The sequence below is a fragment of the Stegodyphus dumicola genome, chromosome 12, assembly GCF_044657685.1.
Source record: "Stegodyphus dumicola isolate Sdum_Otavi_A_Nest chromosome 12, ASM4465768v1".
Classification (NCBI taxonomy): Eukaryota; Metazoa; Arthropoda; class Arachnida; order Araneae; family Eresidae; genus Stegodyphus; species Stegodyphus dumicola.
This window is the reverse complement of record NC_140779.1, coordinates 53927641-53946297: the sequence shown is the minus strand read 5'-3', so window position 1 is coordinate 53946297 and position 18657 is coordinate 53927641.

Here is an 18657-nt window from a genome sequence, read left to right as displayed (position 1 = left end):
CTTATTGAATGATATTTCAGTTCTCTAATTCTCACTTCTCTATTTAGTTAAATATTGAATATAAACGTGGAAGTAAGATTTTAAAGGAGAAATTTTTAAGTTATTATTGTGGATTGTTCATCTTGTACTTCGGAAATGTTTTAACAATATATTCCATCACGTTCAAGTTTATCCTCATTTCTGAAAATTTCTAATTGCATCTATATCACGCCAAAGCCACGAATCTGTAGTTTATTATTTATATATTTTCTGTTTTTTTACTTACATTCATTTTCATGACTGCTGTTCGATATTTTGCAGTTAAGAGAGGTTCAACATTGTCTTAAATGCATTTAAGAAAAATAACTGCGTAGTAGTAACTGGAACTCAATTTTTCTCAAAACTGAACTATTCAAACTTTTAAACATTCCTGAAATATCGATTGATCGAAGAGATTGGCTTGTATCGAAGTTTGCGTGTGGTGCCGACCGTATAATCTGGATCGCTAACCATTTGTTTCTAGATATTTTTTAATTGCCTAAAATATTTATAACTAAATAACATATTATTTACATTCATAATTTAGATTTAAATCATAATTCTTAACATCGTCACAATATAAACATAAGTAGCTTCTTTCTGTATTTCCGTGGCAGTTGCAGCAAAGGTATAAAAATTTTGGGTACTTTTCCGTTTTGCCGGCGCAAGCGATAAAGTCGCCAATAATGGTACAACCGATGCCAAACGGAATATTCTCGCTGGTAACCTTTTACGCCTCATTCACATAGTTCAGTTTTATGTCTAAGGCCATTTTCGGAAATTAAATCAATTAGGATGCAATCGCAGCGCTTACCCGAAGCCTAAAATATAGAAAAGGTAAAGTCAAGGGTTCATCAATTCTAATGAGAATGCATTAGCGAAGTAAAGCACTGCAGTTTTACATAATTTCTGAGTAAGCTATTCGTACGAATTGAAGTATTTCTTGCATTTAAACTTGTGTTCCAAATTAAGATTTAACTTGAAATTAATGTAGATAATTACTGAGAGCATTATATTTTTGTAGAGTAGTATACGTGAGATGAGATCGCTTGGGGTCATGTGATATGAACTGGCGAAACAGGATGTTGAACTATGAAAGCATAGTAAATTCTTAAATTAATGTCTTTTTATAAATTTATTGTCTTTATTTATTGGCTTTTTATAAAATTTTAAGCGATATTAAAATGTTTATGCGTTCAAAAAAAGAATTCTTAGGACTAACATTTTTTTAATATTTTTTTAATATTATTTGCGCCGGCGAAACGGAAAAGTACCAAATTTTGTATTTCCATAGTATAGAAACGGTATAATATTAAAACCAAAATAATTAAATATAACGAAGATAATTGAGAACAATAAAGTCAATGAGGTTGTTAATGTATGGAAATTATGTCCTTCCTGAATGCCTGTAAAGTTATCTTCAGAACTAAAAACATCTGTAAGCATGTTTTAACACATGGTTTTCACAGAAAGCGTATTGTTTTATATGTTGAAACGTGATGAACGAGAATTATCATTGAAAAATGTGCCTCCTGTGAATACAGATACACCGTTTTTTAATTTCCAGTCAAAACAGGAAACGTTAAAGTATTTTATCCATTTAAAAACCTAATAACGTGAAAAGAAAGTGAAAAAAAATATCGGGGTACTATGCTGCTCCTAAACGTCTTTGAAAATAAAATTTGCTTATTAAATGAAATCATTTTCGCAAATTAATTGAATTGTGGGGAATGTTTGTTATTTTATTAGCGAATCATCTGAAATTACTATACAATATAATGATTTATACTGTGCAGTATACATGTATAGAATAAACCACAATAAATAACAACAACAAGAAGAAAAAAGCATGCCGGCATGCTTAGTCATGCCGAATATTAATGTATGCAGTTCTGTATCAAAAAATAATTTCATGTTGGCCTGATGACGACAAAGTCCCACAAAGATCGGGCCTAAGGACGCATTGAAAGGCCTTCAGATCATGCAGTAATTCCTCATAATGTTATCTTCGCTTATAAAAACAAGAAAATTAGGGTTTCGAGGCCTCTAGAAATGTGATGTTCCAAGGTTACCAGACTGGCATAACTGGGCCTTTCGTCTTATAGGAAAGTAAGAATATAAGAATGTCAGTTCATAAGTTCGTGCGCATTAAGAGTATGTGTGGAATTCAATATGACGCATTTACTAAAACAATACAATTTTGAACCTGTTGAAACTTGCCATCGTTTGACTAACATATTATTCAGTTTATCACCAACTTTCATAAATATCGAACGCATTTTAGTACCCATAGAAGATAAATATAGATAATCAGTACAAACGTGCTATGCTACATTTTTTATTTTCGTGTGGTGAATCCACCAGGTTTGCAGCGATAAAAATTAATAGTGTACATGGTGAACACACTATTAGTGTAAGTACTTCCCAGAAATGGTTTAAAATTTTTTAAGTTAGAAAAAGCAGCATTGATGATGAACCCAATTCAGAATGTTTTGAACTGTTAGAACCAAATCAAACGATTCATTCAGAAGTTTATAGTGAACAACTTTGCCGTCTAAACTCAAAATTGATCAAAAAAACGCCCACGACTGGTGAATATGAAGAAAATACTGTTTCATGATGATAACGCTAGACCGCATACAGCTCAAACAACGCTGCAAAAAAATTAGTGAATTTAATTGGGAGCTTTTGCCACATCCTGCTTACACCCCAGATACTGCCCTAAGTGATTTTCACTAATTTCGTGTCTGACAAATTTTTTTACTATGAAAAAAATTAAATTCTAAACAGGATGTACACAATGAACTTTCAAGTTTTTTTGCATCAAAACCAGAGTCTTTCTACAGCAATGGCATAAAAAAAAATTGCCTGTAAGATGGCGAGACATTATAGATAATGGAGGAAAATATATAATTGCTTAAAATGTTAAATTGTACTTTTTTATATTATTTAAAAATTTACCAAAAAATGCGCATGAATTTATGGACTGACGTAATAATATGAGCAAGCATTATAGTTAGTTAGAAATATGCTTTTAGAGATGTTTAGTTAAAATTAAGTTTCATAAAGTAAATGCAATCTAAGTTTTTTTTTTTTTTTTTTTTTTTTTTTTTTTTTAAATTTCTAGATTTTCTGTACATTAATAGTAATAGACATTTTAGGAAACGTTTCTTATTAAACCTATGTGTCTTTGGCAGGAATTATATTGATCTAGATGCTAACTAGAACTACAATGAAATACATTGAGATACTGTAATATCACTTCCGTTCAGTAATTTGCTTTTCGTCTTGAGAATGTATGCTTTTTCTTTCTTACTTTTTAGTCTAAAGTCCCTAAAAAACTATTGTTTTCGTTCTGCGATTTTGCGTTGGTTCATATAAATATCCGTTTCCCTTTTCAAATTTTGCCACCAAATGTTAGAGTCCTGCATTATATTTGAAGAAATTAAATAATGAAAAATCTGCATAAATGTATGTATATCTCTCACATTGTGATAAAACAACTGTACATAGAGCCATCGAATTTTTAATGACGTAATCCTCCTACCATATGGACATGTGGAAGCCCAAATTTGAAATTTGGAATTTGTTTTATTATCAATTTCATATTTTTTAAAACTTTAGCAACTTTTTGATTAACGAGCTCAAGGATTTCAAAGCGAGCAATGGCAACGTTGTACAGGAAAAAAAAAATTATCTCCAACGTGCGAGTCTCTGTATCGGAAATTCTAAAGATATGCTCATTTTAAAACTATTTTGCGATATTACTGTTGAACTAAACTTTATGGTTTAAGTGCGAAGAACGTGATATTTAATAAATAAATATAACACACACACAAAAAAAAAAAAAAAAAAAGTCCCTTTGGACGTAATTTAAAATCTAAAACCTTTCAGATTTATTATTATTATTATTATTATTATTATTATTATTTTCTTTTCTATCATATGATGTGAAACTCAATTTCCCTCCTCTTCACATGCTATGCAGAATGAATGTATGTCTACTGTTTAAAGCTAATTCAAGCTTAATTGTATTGTTATTTTGATGTTAAAAACAGTTTTAGCAATGCCTTTTCATTTTTTCCCCTTGGCGTTTGTATGTGTGTATTTTTGTATATGTTTGCATTTTGCAGTATATTATAATGCACACTCTCTGGTAAATGTACGCGATATTAGATCTTTAATTTACCTATGAAATAACTCTTTAACAAACTGAGGAATTTAAAATGACTATAAAGAATGTTTGATAATTTAAATATTTAGTTTACATATCCAGTTTATTTATTTAATGCGTCCAAATACATCTAAATCATTTAATACGTCCAGTTAATTAGTACAATCAATTGATGCATTCAAATTATTTAACCCATCCAACTGATAATTGTCAACACTTACAACATTGTTTCAATTAATAAAGTATTATTCTAATGCCATGTATTGCATATCTTATTACAGAATCGTTTAGTTTTTCTAATAATACATCTAACTAATATAGTTCAGAATACTTTTGATTTATAATACTTAGAGATGATACTTTTTTACAAACACCCGCAGCATTATTGTATTAATTAAAGATGCTTCTAACTTAACATATTATACTTCTATACATCAAAATCTATATCTTGTAGAATTGTTAAGATTATCAATGCGGGAAAATGAAAAATATAAAATGCCCTCTCCAGAATTCGGGCACGGGATACCCTGATGCGAGCCAGGCGTACTTTCTTGTTCAAGAAGGCACACGAAAGCAGGGAGAAAATACCTTATATACCCTCCTTTTGAAGAGCGACTGGAGAAGAGGAGACCCAATCTCCAAAATCCTATGAATTATAGTGTTTAGTTCAGATGCCATATGTAGGGAGGGTTATTAGGTCTGTCGATGCAGGAGACGTGAAAAATGCGCTGTGCCCTAGCCAGGATAGGAATACCGGACCTCCCAATTTAAATTGAGATTGTTTTTTTTTTATATGATTTATACTCTTAAAGATATTTATTGCAAACTAATGAATTTTTCCCCTCTTTATTTATTGGATAAATTTGAAAAATATTTCTGCTTTAATTAAAATCATCCCAAAAATAGTAATTTTTAATAAAGTGTAGAATATTTTTGACTGATGTTTAAGCTGAAATGTTACTTGTATGTTCTTACTTGTTCTAAAGTTAGTAAAATTTTAATTAAAAAATATTATATTTAAGAAATATTTTGTGTTTTTCCTATTTAAAAGAATGTAGGTTAGAAGTATTTCGAAATTCTTCGAACATCGAAAATTCTGAAAGAAGGGTAGTTTAAATTAGCTTGCATACATCTGCAGAATTTTATTATTATTGATTAATCTCGCAAAATATTCTGAAAATTTAGAAGCATTTTAAAACATTCCTTTATTTCAACAAATCACATAGCATGCAATGGCAAAGTTATAAAGTGGTAGAATTACCTCACTTGAAATTTTGGGGACGCCTCATTAAAATTGAATAAATGATTTAGAGACCCTTTGAAAAGTGGGGCGCCTAGTGATTCTAAGACCCTGGTAAACCTGCTTCCGACAAAATAATAAGAAAATATCCTCAAAATGGAAAATAAGAATTTTGTTCTTTTATTATGCCAATTCTTCATTCTCCATATTTCTGAAAAGTTTCGATGACCCCTGTTCTCCGATCGAAAGAGATACGAATGGCCGAGCGCAATACTACTCATTGCGCATGCGTGTTTTTTTTCCCCCTCTCTAACCATCCCGGATGCGCTTTTTCTGTCTCCATTGAAAGGCTCCGATTCCACACAAAAATGTAATTTACGAGTCAGAATCTGATGAAACCGGTTCTGCGATGTTTCTGCCCCGCTGAGTCGTACTCACCTGCACGCACATGAATACTGAATGAGATTCGAATCGGTCTCAATCGCCACTCATCGCTCAGACAGACCGAAATTCAGAGCACGAGGGCGAATTAATACACAACATTTACGCCTCGGCGAATGGATAATTCACTTTTGCATTCATAAAGCGTGGGTGAAATACGGAAACATTTCCGTGCCGAGCGCGTGGCGTAAGAGAAAGCATTAAAGGAGTGTGTTGTCAAAAGTGTGATCTTTATTTTATGGGGATATCTTACGCCAGAGGAAGAAACTTTTTTTTAAACAGAGCAAAAATGTTTACGAAATAAAATCAATAAATTTAGTAATTCCTCATTAATGTCTCAAATCTTAAAATTAAGCAAAATTCAATTTAAATTTCATGAAGGGCTTATTACATACAGTCGAATTTTTTGTGTACCTGCCGAAGATGGACCTGTGTCATATTCTTCTGAACTTTTCTACTAAACAAACAGCAATTCAAGCCTAGATGTTTCTTAGATTTAAAGCTCAAATTGAGGTGTTTTCCTCCAATCTATTAATTTAAAACTTAGTTCACAGCAAATAAATATTTATTATGTTCAAGAACTTTTTCGTAGATGGGAATTATTTTAGGTAATCTTTATAATCTCTATTTATTAGGTGAAAGGTATCTTCAGATAATTATTTAATAAAATTTCGCATTTTCATGCACAGCCTTTGTTTATCTACTCATGATTTTTCATACAAAGAATTTTAGAAAGTCGTATTATAAAATAATAACATATGTTCATAAATATTAAAATATACACTGCTCGCCATTAAAATTGCTACATCAGGAAGGTGGCAGGCTCCTCATGTGAAATTTGCATGACAGCAAACGGTGAGATTTTCAGCGCATTTATGCAGAGCAGGCGGCGGTAGTAACACCTACAATGTGTATAAAACCAGAGCTCTGATAGCAACTTTTTAATACTCAGCTTCCATTTGAAAGTTGTTTTCGGCTAAGAAAGTTTTTGTAATGTCTCGAGTAAGAAGCAAAAATGCTTATCAATACGTGTTTGGCAATGGTTGAGGAAGGATTATAGCCTACCGGATGCTCTTTATCGTACCGCAATATTACTGTTCTGTACGCAGACTATGGAATCAATGAGCTCAGAATAGTTATATAGAATGTCGTGTAGGATCTCAGCGGCTTCTCATCAATAACAGCAGAAATAACAAACATCTTGTTTGCATAGCCACAAGGGATAGTACAACTATGTCACGAATCCTGTGTTGAGAAATGGAGGCGTTTGTGAAACAACAAGTTCCTTCTGGTAAAATTCGACGACGTTTGCAGCATCACGGGCTGTCAGCACGGCGACCATGGCTTCGGGTATCCTTGACGCTGCGTTACAGCTAGGAGCGTCATCAGTGGCGTGATCAACGACGAACCTGGAAACAGGAATGATGTCACGTCGTCTTTATAGATGAATCAGGATTCTGTATACAACATCATGATGCTCGCATCCGTGTTTGGCAACATCGCAGAGAGCGCACATTGCCAACTTGCAGTGGACATCGTCATACTGGCCCAGCAGCTGGGATTGATGGTATGGGATGCCATTGGATACACGTCTCGATCACCTCTTGTTCGCATTCCCGGCACTCCAAGCAGCAATCGTCACATTTCTGATGTATTAAGGCCCATGGCTCTGCCTTATCGTCAAGGCCTCCCTACCGCTTTGTTTCAGTAGAACAATGCACAACCCCATGTTGCCCATACTGTCCTGACCTTCCTCAATACAGAACGTGTTCGACTATTGCCCTGCCCTGCACATTCTCCCGATCTGTCATCGATTAAAGCGTGTGGTCAATGGTTGGCGAGCAATTGGCCCGCCACCACTTACCATCCATCACTGTCGACAGACTGTGGCATAGTATTGAAGATGCATGGGTCTGCGATTCTCGTATATGTCATCAGATCTCTGACTCCATACCCAAAACGATAAACGCTGCTATTGCTCCCAGAGGTTTCTCGGGTACTGAATTCTTGGAATCTATATGTCCTGTCAATTTAATCGCTTGTCCTTTCCAATATAATGCATGAGTCTAATAAATACCATTCTGTTATTTGCATTCGTCTTATCGTAGCAATTTTAATGGCTAGTAGTGTTTTTTGAAAGCAAGATATGCTTTGTAAATCCTTCTTGCTTTTTAACTCCTGTTAGCCAAGGATACTTCTTGAAGGAATTGTAGAATTTATCTTTTTGCTGTAGCAAATATAATGAACCAGTATTCATTACGCTGTAGACCATGTAAATGAATTTAAGCCTTCAACCAGCCGGATTAAATATGGTTACCTAGAAGAATGTGGGAGACGAACTTACATCTAACTGATCTTAGATTTGATCTCTTTCCCCAGGTTCGGAAACCAGTAATGAGTTTCGCCTTGTAATTTTTATCTTAGAAACATAATCATACTTTTTACTCAAATACTTGTCTATTAGATTTTCCAAGTATTCAAACAAGCTGAAAAACTCTTATTGAAAGTCAACAAATGGGAAAGAATGCTAAGATTTCTTGAAACCAAACTTTAAAAATTCCTTTGTACTCATGTATATAATCAAAGAATTAATATGCTAACTTTCCTATAACGAAAGGCCGTTTTAGTGTCAAATCAAATGATTAGCTATGGTAAACCTGCTTAAATCAAATACTTGTTAATATTTATATGTATCATTTCCTAAATTGTCTTTTTTCCATGGGATTGGAACACTGAAGGGATGTTGGAACCCCAAAATCCTCAAAAAATTGTGATTTCGGATTTTTGCATTTTCAAATTCTCTACACTTTTATCTTTCTAAAAATACCATTCTTTAATCTCTATGAAAGTTAGAACTGTAAAAAAAATGTAGTTTTAATTTGTCATCTACTGCTTTGATCAATAAGGATTTTTACATAAAAACGCGTTTTTCTCCAAAAGTGATACTTTTATACTCTATGTACCTTTTCTCAGGAACTACTGCTCACAGGTATCTAAACTTTTTATGGCTTATTTATTAGGTTCCCTAATATTTACTGAAATGAGCTTTTTGTAATGAACTTAGAAAAAAAAATTTTCAATTTTTTTGTGTGAGAAAAGTGCTAAATTTTACTATGCCTAATAAAATATTTTGTAATTTATTCTAAAATTCAAAATGCTTCAAAAGCTCATTTCAGTATAATCATATAGGTATACGTTAATTGCAAAAAAATATTTCAGCGTTTCCAGTCATTTAGTTGACGTTTGAAAATTTCTTACTTGTCTTCCTCTGTTTGATATTCTAGTTTAAGAGTTCTAATTTGTCTTAAACTTTATTATGAATCTTCTTTTTGTTTGCCTCCCTCTCAATGCCGAAAATTTCCATTCCGTTAAACAAAAAATAACTCCATTTTGTTCTTACTCAGGTATCATGCAACTTCTCTTACTGGAGAACTCAGTCACTTAACATTTTTTAAATTTATAGAAGTCTTACCCCTATATATTTATTGATTTAAACTTTAAAAAATGTCTCCTTTCTTTTGTAAAAATTAGCTGCCCACAAAAACAAATCCAATAATCTTATTATCATATTAGTTTCTCTTCTTATTAATTCAATATAAATAGAAATATTTCATTCATTCTGAAAAATTTCGAACTTCAAAATATTATTTCTCCTTCAAACAAAATTCAATGTTGTTCTTAAGAACTCTATTATAGATCTTATTTCTTAGGTAATTTATACTTTCGTTGTCAATAACATTTGATATACAACGGCCAAATTAAGAAAGTTAAAATTTCACATTCAAGAACATGATTCTTAAGTTAGAAAACGCGAAATAAACAAATCTTCTATAACTAGGCATTGTTGATTAAGACACAATAACACGCCGAATAAATACTAATTCAGAAGTCAAACAACAAAAATCAGCGTTATATTTACAAAATTTTCACAGGACTAGTTTCGATGGTTTTACCGAACCATCATCTTCAGCTGCAAAACCGCAAATGAACAAGATAGGAAATAATGATTAGATAAGATAAGAAAGCCTGGACAAGAATAAGCAACTGGCGCCATCTGTTGGCGAAACCAGAACTAAAACATAATTTCTCTAAAAGCCGAAGGCAAATTTGGATTGGAATTAGAATCGTTAACTAGAACAGAAAGATTTTTATGAATGTGAAATGCCTCTAGAAAATCCAGTTCTCCAATGGAAGATGTTTTTTGAATAATTTTGGCAGCAGAAAAATTGAAAGTGTGATTTTCGGACCAACAATGTTGAGCAACAGAAGACTTCTGTGTTTCCTTTTTTCTAACATATGCCTCATGTTCTTTGACGCGAAATTTTAAGGCTCTCTTAGTTTGGCCAATGTAAATTAAACCACACTGGCAAGGAATCCTATAAATACCCCAGGAATTCATATCCGGAATGGGGTCCTTGAGTATAGAAGTTGGCATTTTATTGATGGGAGAATAAACAACCCGAAAGTTAAATTTCTGCAAAATATGTGCAACTTTATAGCTAATTGATGGAAATAAGGGAATGACAACAGAATTTTTATAATCTCCTGAAATAAGAGTGTGGCTTTTAGTGTGTTGAGATGAAAATTTTTTAACTGCTTGATTAATAATGTTGGGTGAAAAGCCCCTGTCAATAGCTATTGCTTTTAAATAATTTAGTTCTTCATCAAGGGCTAGTTTGGAGGAGCAAACTTGAAGAGCACGGAAAACATAGGAATAAAATGAAGCTAACTTTTGTTTAGTCGGATGACATGATTTAAAGTGTGGTGGAAGGCAAACCGATGAAGGTTTACGGTAAACTGTAGTACTGAAGTTGGATGTATTACGTGTGACCAGAATGTCGAGAAACGGAAGAGAATTGCAAGTCTCAAGCTCAAAAGTGAACTGAATAGCAGGATCAATAGAATTCATTGTTGAAAGAACTTTATTTAAATCATCTTTATTACCTTCAAACAGGGTAAAAGTATCGTCTACGTAGCGGAACCATGCTGGGAAGTTTAAAGTTTCAAACAATTTTGATTCATAATAATGCATGTAGATATCAGCCAGGATGGGACTGAGGGGGCTTCCCATGGCTAATCCCTCAGTTTGCTTGTAATATTTATTTTGGAAAACAAAATGTGTTTGTTTCAAACAGAGTTGAGTGAGAGAAATTAGCTCATCAATTTCGATGCAAGAGAAATGAAATTCGCGAAGTCTGGTTTCTAGACATCTTAATGCACCCTCCACTGGGACATTGGTGAATAATGATTTTACATCAAAAGAAACCATGAGTAAATTACTAGGAGAAATGTTTTTAACCTTTTTTACAAACTCTATTGAATTTTTTATGGTGTAAATGTTATTGTCTAATAGAGTGGAAAATCTAGAAACTAAATATTTAGCTAATGTATACGAGGCAGTACCTAAATTTGATACAATAGGGCGGAAAGGAATACCACTTTTATGAATTTTGGGAAGAGCATATAATCTGGCACAATTCGCAACAGATGGGATAAGCGAATGTTTTAAGTTGCTTGAAATGATTTGCGAAGATTTGATCGCAGTTTTTATTTTGGATAAGTCCGAAGGTGAAGGATCTTTAGGGATCGGATTACATGGTCCTTCGTTTAAGAGTTTAGTGACACCATCGATGTAAGTGTTCTTATCCATGACGACTATCTGGCCACCTTTGTCGGCCTTTGAAATGATAATATCCGGGTTAGAATGAATTTCACGCATTGTAGCTCTTTCTCTCGCAGTTAGATTTGGTTTCAAAGGTTTATTATTGAATTTCACATTATGAGCGATAAGATGCCTAATCATTTCTTTCTGTGAATCTGAAACTTTACTGAACTTGAAAGCTTTTTCGATAGGAGCCAAAATCTTTGGAATCGAGGGTTTACAGGTTTGTGAGAAGTTAAAATTATATTTTAGAATTCTCTCTTGTTCTTCTGAAAGACTTCAATTAGAAATATTAACTATTGGCTTGATGTTTACAATGGGAAGATTTTTTGAACTACTTGAACTGGAAGACTGTAAAAGAAGTTTTTCGAATTTAACTGCAAGGGTGTTTTTATGACGGTTAACTGCATTCTCCGTTCAAGACCAAGACTTTTGTTCAAGGGCAGTGAATTTTGGATATGATTTAGCGAGTTCCAGATGAAGCTTATAGAGTTCATAAACTCTATATTATTAGAGTTTATGAACTCTATAAGCTTCATCTATATTACTCTATATTATTAGAGTTTATGAACTCTATAAGCTTCATCTGGAACTCGCTAAATCATATCCAAAATTCACTGCCCTTGAACAAAAGTCTTGGTCTTGAACGGAGAATGCAGTTAACCGTCATAAAAACACCCTTGCAGTTAAATTCGAAAAACTTCTTTTACAGTCTTCCAGTTCAAGTAGTTCAAAAAATCTTCCCATTGTAAACATCAAGCCAATAGTTAATATTTCTAATGTTAGTCTTTCAGAAGAACAAGAGAGAACTCTAAAATATAATTTTAACTTCTCACAAACCTGTAAACCCTCGATTCCAAAGATTTTGGCTCCTATCGAAAAAGCTTTCAAGTTCAGTAAAGTTTCAGATTCACAGAAAGAAATGATTAGGCATCTTATCGCTCATAATGTGAAATTCAATAATAAACCTTTGAAACCAAATCTAACTGCGAGAGAAAGAGCTACAATGCGTGAAATTCATTCTAACCCGGATATTATCATTTCAAAGGCCGACAAAGGTGGCCAGATAGTCGTCATGGATAAGAACACTTACATCGATGGTGTCACTAAACTCTTAAACGAAGGACCATGTAATCCGATCCCTAAAGATCCTTCACCTTCGGACTTATCCAAAATAAAAACTGCGATCAAATCTTCGCAAATCATTTCAAACAACTTAAAACATTCGCTTATCCCATCTGTTGCGAATTGTGCCAGATTATATGCTCTTCCCAAAATTCATAAAAGTGGTATTCCTTTCCGCCCTATTGTATCAAATTTAGGTACTGCCTCGTATCCATTAGCTAAATATTTAGTTTCTAGATTTTCCACTCTATTAGACAATAACATTTACACCATAAAAAATTCAATAGAGTTTGTAAAAAAGGTTAAAAACATTTCTCCTAGTAATTTACTCATGGTTTCTTTTGATGTAAAATCATTATTCACCAATGTCCCAGTGGAGGGTGCATTAAGATGTCTAGAAACCAGACTTCGCGAATTTCATTTCTCTTGCATCGAAATTGATGAGCTAATTTCTCTCACTCAACTCTGTTTGAAACAAACACATTTTGTTTTCCAAAATAAATATTACAAGCAAACTGAGGGATTAGCCATGGGAAGCCCCCTCAGTCCCATCCTGGCTGATATCTACATGCATTATTATGAATCAAAATTGTTTGAAACTTTAAACTTCCCGGCATGGTTCCGCTATGTAGACGATACTTTTACCCTGTTTGAAGGTAATAAAGATGATTTAAATAAAGTTCTTTCAACAATGAATTCTATTGATCCTGCTATTCAGTTCACTTTTGAGCTTGAGACATGCAATTCTCTTCCGTTTCTCGACATTCTGGTCACACGTAACACATCCAACTTCAGTACTACAGTTTACCGTAAACCTTCATCGGTTTGCCTTCCACCACACTTTAAATCATGTCATCCGACTAAACAAAAGTTAGCTTCATTTTATTCCTATGTTTTCCGTGCTCTTCAAGTTTGCTCCTCCAAATTAGCCCTTGATGAAGAACTAAATTATTTAAAAGCAATAGCTATTGACAGGGGCTTTTCACCCAACATTATTAATCAAGCAGTTAAAAAATTTTCATCTCAACACACTAAAAGCCACACTCTTATTTCAGGAGATTATAAAAATTCTGTTGTCATTCCCTTATTTCCATCAATTAGCTATAAAGTTGCACATATTTTGCAGAAATTTAACTTTCGGGTTGTTTATTCTCCCATCAATAAAATGCCAACTTCTATACTCAAGGACCCCATTCCGGATATGAATTCCTGGGGTATTTATAGGATTCCTTGCCAGTGTGGTTTAATTTACATTGGCCAAACTAAGAGAGCCTTAAAATTTCGCGTCAAAGAACATGAGGCATATGTTAGAAAAAAGGAAACACAGAAGTCTTCTGTTGCTCAACATTGTTGGTCCGAAAATCACACTTTCAATTTTTCTGCTGCCAAAATTATTCAAAAAACATCTTCCATTGGAGAACTGGATTTTCTAGAGGCATTTCACATTCATAAAAATCTTTCTGTTCTAGTTAACGATTCTAATTCCAATCCAAATTTGCCTTCGGCTTTTAGAGAAATTATGTTTTAGTTCTGGTTTCGCCAACAGATGGCGCCAGTTGCTTATTCTTGTCCAGGCTTTCTTATCTTATCTAATCATTATTTCCTATCTTGTTCATTTGCGGTTTTGCAGCTGAAGATGATGGTTCGGTAAAACCATCGAAACTAGTCCTGTGAAAATTTTGTAAATATAACGCTGATTTTTGTTGTTTGACTTCTGAATTAGTCATTGTTGGTCTCTGAAGCAAATATCCGAATTTAGTTCTGTTAAAATTATTCCCAAAATACTATTCCGTTAGTAAATTAGATTTAAGTCTTGCATATTTCTAAAAGTCTGCCTACTTTAACTAATAGTATTAATTCTTTAGTACTTCCGACATCTTTTAAATTCTAATAACTTCATTGAATTTTCTTTTTGATTTCTGTCTTCCCCGATGACTCACTATGACCCACTATGACTATTCAGTTTTGTCACTCATATTTATTTACCCCTTAACCCGTCGCCTAAGTAGAATTGTTTCGGTTCCTTTGGAAAAAGAGCTTACATTTTTTGAGTACTTACAATTTGTTTTCTGTTGCAAAATTAGTTAGATCAAATTAATCTTTATTTTCTACTTGAAAAAACATTTCATTATTTTTAATGCCCAAATCAATGTGATTATTGTAATACGTGAACATTTATAAATGATAAACTTCAAAGTCTTTTTAGTAATTCACTGGCCCAACAAGTGGCCGTAAGACTCTGAATTCTGGTAGTTCGACCTGGTTTCGAATGCAGCGAACGGGCTTGCTGAATGTCTGGTTTGTGTGATTTTTCTCATGCGTAACGTGAACATGAAACAATTTCTTTTAGGAAATCATGGACGAATGCATCCTTCCCCTTAGGAAGATGGCTCTCGTGTGTTTCGCCTTATTAAAAAAATAACCGAATCTAATAATACGCAATTTTTGCTCCATTCGTTTCAGAATAAATAAATAAAATGTGCTTAAAATGTAACACTATGCTGCAAAATCCTATTTCTTTTCTGAAGTGCATATTATAGATTACCGGAGCATATTATTATTATAGACCCAGTTTAAGACGTGTTTTATAATATCAAAACAAAGTAATTCGTTTAAATTGTATTAATATTTTTAAATATCAATACATTTTAAAAGACAATATTAAAGCATTCTTTTAAAATATATCAATGTTCCATGATTGTATTTTTATTATGTGACTATAAGTATTGTTTTTAGGCGAGTGAAAAATAAAATATTTTGGATTTTTTTCCCCTCGAAAATTTCTAGATTTTTAAAATATCCAATAAATTTTTTTTTAAAATTTATATCTAGTTTCTGCAAAATTAATCTTAAATTAGGGTTTAGTTTCTCCTTAATGTTATTTTTAGTTTAGCAGCAGATGTATATTTAATTCATCTCGTCTGTCACCGCTGTGCTGATGAATGTCTTGTTTTTCATATATAGCACATGACATGAATACCATATGTTCGACTGGTGACCTCCCTCCTTCTAGCGTGTTTCTCAAGGTGTTTCTCCCTCCTTCAAGCGTGTTCTCGTCGTGTAATGTTTAACCCATTCGGCATGTAACGGCACCTCTCGTGTATTCGAGAGGTCTAGGTTCGAGTGCCGGCGAGTGTATTGGTCATTTTTCATGTCTCCAGCATTAAAATAACCTTATGATTCTACAGTGGCATCCAAACTAAATGGTGATGGATGATGAGGCTTCTTCACCATAATTTGGCGACTGGGTGCCCTAACCCCCAGCCGCCCTTTGAAAGGGCGGCTGGGGGTTAGGGGACCTGGGGGTTAGCCTTTAAAAGGGCTATATATAAGTTAATTCTTCCTCCTTCTAGCATTCCTTCGTGGTGTAATGGTTAGCACACTCGGCGCGTATTTGAGAGGTCCAGATTCCTGGCGGCTATCAGAGGTCTGCAGGAATTGTCTCCGCCCTCCTTTCAGGAGTTTACTGCAACAAAAATTATTTGGACATGGCATAAATGATACTGTTACGGATTTATCTTTATTTATTTAGCTATTTTTAGTAGAATTTTTAATTAAAATTGTTTTATATTCCCGTGCAGTCCAGCACGAGACTTATTTGAAGAGAAAGCTACGCCGGAAAAATTAAAATACAGGAGCACCTGCATTTCACATTTTAATAAATAGTTATCTCGTAATTGTATTCTTTTGCAATCCAGAAACCTCGAGAAGATACCAGAATGTTCTCGTGCATAATTAAAAAGCTTATAAAAGCCAGATCAAAACATCTCAGTTCAGTTGTTTAATACCTATTTGTTGTTGTTGACTGTAGAGAATTCGCGGTGAGATCGGATTAGATTTCTCTGCACTTAAAATTGTATTTTATTTAACGTTTTAGTAGTGTAAAATATAACTACTGTGTGATATTGCGATATCGTACAAATATCTGTGAGGAAAAATTTCAACATTTTGTTTTTATTTGTCGTGATAAGAATAATTTTTATTAACTTTTCATCAGACTTGTGCATTCAATCTATTGCGAACCCGTACCCGTGCAACAATACATTACAGATGATATTTTTCATCTATTAATACAGAATTGGAAAGTTTGGTATTACAGAAGTCAAGCAGAAGTTACAGTAGTCACTCTAAAATTGCTAGTTAGAGGTGCTTTGTAACTAAACATGAAATTTTAAAGCATATTACATAAAATAACACTGGTTAAAATAAGTTTAATATTAAAATTTAACTAAAACTAAAAATAAATTTAAAAAACTGAAAACTTTCAAATTTTACTTTCCGCCCAAAGGAGCGTTTTCTAACATTTGTGTGCTACCTTTGTTTATTAAATATCAAGTTCTTCGCACTTAAACCACAAAATTCAGTTCATTAACAATATCGCAAAATAATTTTAAAATGAGCATATCTTTAGAGTTTCCGATACACAATCTCGCGCGCTAGAGATAATTTTATTTATTATTTTTACGTACTGTATTGCCATTCCTGGCTTGGAAATCGTTGAGTTTCTTAGTCAAAAATTCATAATGCTTAACAAATTATGAAATAGATCATAAAACAAATTCCAAATTAGGTCTTCCAGATGCCCATATTCGGTGGAGGATTACGTTATTCAAAATTTGATGGCTTTAGGCACCGTCGTTTTATCACAATGCGAGAAACATATATACATCTATACGGATTCTTTATTATTTCATTTCTTTAAATATAATACAGGGCTGTAATAATTAGTGGCAACAGTCTGAAATGTGAATCAACGCAGAAAGTAAATCGAAGCAAAATGCTAAAACGAAATTAATAGCCTTTCTGGGCTAACGCGCTTTAGGCTAAAAATAAATTTAATTAAAACTAAAAATAAAGCTAAAAGTAAAATTACAAGCATAAATTTTGTTACATTAATTGAGCATATGCTGAAAAGAAACGGAGCTCAGTGAGTGTCCTTGATTTGACTAAATTCTATTGCCAGATGTTTTGTCATTGCTGGAAAGAGAAGTGGAAAGAAACTGGAAAGAGAAGTGGAAGAGCATCATAGAAGACAAAAACACGTACAGCGATGAGCCTCTCCAAGAGTCATAAAACGCCTGTTACTGAATCTGTATCAAGTCTCTCTTAACCTATTGTATGTTAACCAACATACATACAGAATGTCTGCTGTGAAACGATGCATTTGTAGTGATTCAACGCAAAATCCCATCTTGAGACTAATGTCCCTTTTGGACTTCAATAAAAAAGATACCCCCTCTCCCCTCCCAAAAAAAATTTGAAAGGCTTCAGATTTTAAATTACGTCCAAAGGGGCGTTTTTTTAACGTTTTGTGTGTTACGTTTATTTATTAAATGTCATGTTCTTTGCACTTAAACCATGAAATTCAGTTCAGTAGCAATGTCGCAAAATAATTTTAAAATGAACATATCTTTAGAATTTCCGATACACAGTTCCGCGCCCACTGGAGATAAACAGGTCACCCCCCCCCCCCCGCCGTACAGTGTTGCCGTTACTCTCTTTTAAATCGTTGAGTTTGTTACTCAAGAATTCGTTAAAGTTTTACAAAATAGGAAATCGATCATGAAACAAATTTCAAATTTCAAATTTGGTCTTCCACATGCCCATATTTGTAGGAGGATTACGTCATTCAAAATTCGATGGCTTAATGTGTCGTTGTTTTATCACAATGCGAGAAATAGACATACATCTATGCAGATTTTTCATTATTTAATTTCTTCAAATAAAATGCAGGACTCTAACATTTGGTGGCCACAGTTTGAAAAGTGAAACGGACATTTGTAGTGATTTAAAGCAAAATCGCAACACGAAAGCAATAGTCTTTAAGAGACAAGTCCCTTTTGACTAAAAATGTTTCATAAAAATTTACAGTTTAACAGAATTTTACAATTTTTATAAATTTCGATGGAATTAGTTTATTTTTATATTTATTTTTCAGAAATGCTTTTATCACGAAATAAAATCTTGTATGGATTATTTGTTAATTAAAAGAGATAA